The sequence below is a fragment of the Sciurus vulgaris genome (assembly GCF_902686455.1).
Source record: "Sciurus vulgaris genome assembly, chromosome: 4".
In the NCBI taxonomy this organism is placed as follows: Eukaryota; Metazoa; Chordata; class Mammalia; order Rodentia; family Sciuridae; genus Sciurus; species Sciurus vulgaris.
In genome coordinates, this window is record NC_136464.1 from 47,856,144 (window position 1) to 47,860,998 (window position 4,855).

Consider the following 4,855-nt stretch of genomic DNA (forward strand, 5'->3'; position numbering starts at 1 on the left):
TATATAAAGTGCTGGAGATGTGACTCAGTGCTAAAGTGTCCTTGGCACCAAAATTAAACCTTTTAAAAATATTCCTAGGAAATCCAGGTGCAGCTTTATATTTTTTTAATTCTTTTTTTTTTTTTTTTTTTCTTTTGGTGAAGGCTCAAACATCTGTCAGTGACAAGGAAAACTCTGTGTCCTCAAGTACTCCTGCATCATTGCCAAGATTAGCTACCTAATAACTGGAAAAATGATTGTTAGTCAAAAGTGCAAATTTCAGATTTTTTTACCCAGGCATAAATTTTGAATCCAATCTATTGTCAAATGATTTCAGAGCAGAGAAGCCATAAAACTACAAACATTAGAGTTCTAAAATATATGAACAAAACAAAATAAAGCCCACACTTATTTTAGAGCTCCTTTACTTTTATGCAGATCTGCAGGACGGAAATGTCTTCCAGCCTCCCAAACTTTTAATATCCAGTAACCAGGACAGAACTGCTATTTTTAAAATTGATCAGAACTTCTTAGAGACTGCCTGTGTTCAGGACTCCTTGGCAGCCTCCTCCTCAGGATGGGTATTTCTTTCAATCTCCCAGATCCCCAAGGGGGTCAGACTGCACAGACATTTCTTTCACCTCCCAGAACTCAGGACAGAGGTGCAATCTCCTATATCTGTGGCTGACACCCGCATACTTCTTTGTTCTTTCCAGTCCTTCTCTAGATTGTCATGATCCTATTAGTCTAGTCATGGGCCCAGCACTACTCAGTGATCTGTGGACACTTCCAAGCAAAAGGCTCCACATGGCCGCTAAGGTGTCCCAGAGTGACAGCTGTGCAAGGCCACTGAGTCAGAACCCAAAATGGCACTTTCTTTTATCATCTCAGGGTCTGACATCCTGCAACAAGTTACTATTGTTCTCAGTCCCTCTCATTGAGTCCAGGAGGAAAAGCCTGGGAGCCTCTGAGGGAATTGCCCCCTTTGACTTGCTAGTTTTATGATCAAACAAAATGGGTTCAAATCTTTGTGTATGCCAACCAAAAACCCTAACCAGGAGATAAGACAGTGGAGAAAGATTTGTTATGTGAAACAGTAAGGAAAGCACTAAGGTTATTTGTGAAACGATGCTGTCACCAAAAAAGGAAAGGGAGGATTTAATTTGTACAGCCTGTACACATTCATATGGGAAACCATGTGGAGCAGCCCTGTTGGTCAGCTTCCATCAGTTTTCTCATGATTATGGGTCTGAGGTGAGGCAGGGCATCAGGACAGGGTGGTGGTGGAGCAAAACTGTTTGGCTCATGACAGCTGGGAAGCAGAGAGAGGTAGCAGGGGCCAGGGACATGCTAGACCTTTAAGAACATGCCTCTACTGAGCAACATCCTCCATCTAAGGCCCACATCTCCAGTTTCCTGCATCTCCCAATAGCGCCACCTTTGAAGGGGAAAGCCTTCCACACATTAGACCCTTGGGGGGACATTCTTGATCCAACCTCTAATAGGGGTGGACACATATCTGAGCTGCTCAGTTCAGGATCACAGATAAGAGATTTGAAACACAAACACTTCTGGGAATGTTGAGGTCAATTTTATAATGAGAGAAGTTCTACTCTAGGGTATCTAAAAGAATATTCAGAGTGCAGAGTGACTTGGTGAATTTGATTGGTACCGCATAAGTTCCATGGATGAGTTTTAGATGTAGTAAAAAGAGAGAAAAAAAAAAAAAAAAAAAAACCCAAGAAGGTAGATTATTAATCCTTTAATAATGAGACAGAAACTATCTCCCTCATAAGTATAGGTATTTGCCCCTACAGACCCCTGCTTTGCCCAGTGGCTAGTAGGAAAAAATATCAGCAACCTGGTGACTAGAAAGCCTTGGACCCTCTTTCCCACCATGGACATATCAATTCCCCCAAACCTGGACAGATTGCCTTTCTGAGACACTAAGAGGCTGGCTCAGGAGCTCCTACACCCAGGTAAATGCAAAGCCAGCCACATTAAAGCCAGTAGGAATGGAGCCACACACTGAATTCAAAGCTCTTTTCTTTTTCTGTGCTTTCTCAATTACAAGTCTAAATTTGCTTTCCCTGTACTCTGTTCCATATCTTAGTAACTCACTATAAAACTAGGTGAAAGCATTAACCATTTCACTGTTCACCACTAACTTCCAAGGTATGGGAAAGGCTTCAATTATTAGGTAGTTATGAATTTAAAACAAAGACTGACTATGGCAGAAGCCATGCACAGACCTTGAAGTGACAAACTTCTGAACGATCACAGTTTTCTTAGATTTCCAGGTTGGATTGACTCAGTAACCTTGGGAACAAGATAAAATATTCACAACCCATGTTCCAGAGCTTACCTTCTCAAGTGTAATGAAATATTTTGGTGCCCACCTTCTAGAGACTAAGATATCTCCACAAAAGATGTTATAAACCAGGTATGGCAACACATGTGCCTCAGGAAGCTGAGGCAAGAGGATTATAATTTCAAGGCCAGCCTGGGCAATTTAGTCCTGACACCTTGTGTCAAGATAAAAAGGACAGGGACAGGGACAGGGGCCTAGCTCAATGGTAGAGAGCTTGCCTAGCCAGCATAATGCCCTTGGGTTTGATCACCAGAATCACTTAAAAAACAAACAAACAGACAAAAAATCCTCAAAGCAAATAAAATTAAATGAAAAACATGGCAAAAAGCAATATAAACAATGATGCTTTCAGAATAAGCACTGGCATTTATAAAGAAAAAGAACTCAAATGAGAAAAAGAGCAAAACTAATTTTGTGCCTCCAGGTTCTAGAAAAAGATGAACAACCTAAACCTAAATTACCAAAAGTAAGAGTAGAGCAAAACAACAACAACAACAACAACAATAACAACAATAATTTGGATTTTTTAAAAGATAAACAAAACTGAAAATGCCTCAGCTAGAATAAGAAAAGAGAATACTCAAAAATAATTAAAGTAAGAAACAAAGGAGGATACAGTAGAAGTAATGCCAGAGAGATGAGAAAGGTTAAAAAAATTACTATGAACACTGATATGCCAAAAACGAATACCCCAGAAGTTAATATATTCTAAGAAAAATAGCATAAAATGACTTGACACATGAAGAAATAAAAATCTGAATGGGCTCTTTACATGTGAAGAGGTTTATTCAATGATCACTAAGCAGCAAAGAAGACCATCCCAGGATCATATAGCTTCACTGGAGCACATTCTACCACACACACACACACACACACACACACACACACACACACACACATTTATTTATTTATTTATTTTAGCACAAATCCTTTTCAATCTTTTTAAAAAAGTGTGTAACGGGAAGGAATACTTACAAACTCATTCTACCAAGCCAGAATTACCCAAATTTCAGTGCCAAACAGAGACAGTATAAGAAAAGATACCGGTTATGGTCCTGTCAGGGTGCGGAGTCGTGGTGCTTGGGCGGTCGCCACCAGGAGGACTTTGGTGGGGCAGTCTCGGGGCAGCCCGGGGGCCGCTGCACTCGTCTTGGGCCTCTGTCCCAACCTGCACGGTCTTGGGCCTCTGTCCCAACCTGCACTTCTCACCTCGGGGCTCGCAGGCTGCACCATAGCGCGATGCTGCAGGTCCTCGTCGCTGAGACCTTGGGACTTGGGCCCAGCTGCAGTGTCCTCTACCGCAGCGGGGGAGGGGCGGCGAGATGCAGCCGATGGGCCGCCCTGGCTTAGGCCCCAGCTAACGGGGACTTCACCTTTACCTCCTCAGCAGGCGCCAAAGACCTCAGTGGTTCCATAGCATCCTCAGATGTCAAATTAAACCTCAGTGGAGATTTTATCAAAGAATCTACAGCTACTACATTTCTGAGACAAAGAGGGTATGGCTGGCTTTTGGAAGTTCAAGATGATGATCCTGAAGATAACAAGCCACTCTTGGAAGAATTGGATATCCATCTAAAGGATATTTACTACAAAATCCGATGTGTTTTGATGCCAATGCCATCACTTGGTTTTAACAGACAAGGGGTGAGAGACAATCCTGACTTTTGGGGTCCTCTGGCTGTTGTTCTTTTCCATGATATCATTGTATGGACAGTTTAGGGTGGTCTCATGGATTATAACCATTTGGATATTTGGTTCACTGACAATATTCTTGCTGGCCAGAGTTCTTGGTGGTGAAGTTGCATATGGCCAAGTTCTTGGAGTTATAGGATATTCATTACTTCCTCTCATTGTAATAGCTCCAGTACTTTTGGTGGTTGGATCATTTGAAGTGGTGTCTACGCTTATAAAACTGTTTGGTGTGTTTTCGGCTGCCTACAGTGCTGCTTCATTGTTAGTGGGTGAAGAATTCAAGACCAAAAAGCCTCTCCTGATTTATCCAATCTTTTTATTATACATTTATTTTTTGTCTTTATATACTGGGGTGTGATCCAAGTGTTTCATGAGTAGAAAAAGACAATGTTACATTTGTATGTAGGCTGGGACTTCTTGCTGAAGGGATTGGAGAAAACATTGCAGGTAAAATTTCACATGTTGATATGAAAAGGCAGGTTTAAGGTCTTTTTACAACAATTTTTTTTGTATTTCATTAAGCAATTACAGTTATCTGTGGTTTTTTGGTCAGAAGTCTAAACTGTTTGATTCTTCATATTCCAGTGAATAAAATATAAAAGCATTGTGTTTAAAACAAAAAGAAAGAAAGAAAGAAAGAAAAAATATCAGAACAAACTCTGAAAAAATTGTGAAAAAAATCCTCACCAAAATATTAAAAAACTGAATTCAACAACACACTTTAAAATCATATATGACTGAAGATTTAATTCAGTGAGAGAATATTCCCTGAATTTTCATATGGCACTGGATTTGAGACTCAACACCACATGC

The 4,855-nt window shown here is 40.7% G+C and overlaps 1 pseudogene across 1 annotated transcript; it reads left to right on the top strand.

The window, feature by feature from the left end:
* The first annotated feature begins 3,672 nt into the window (after positions 1-3,672).
* On the top strand, positions 3,673-4,639 carry LOC306658794 (protein YIPF4-like; annotated as a pseudogene). The gene has a single exon. The product of its transcript is annotated as a protein YIPF4-like (transcript).
* Positions 4,640-4,855: the final 216 nt, after the last annotated feature.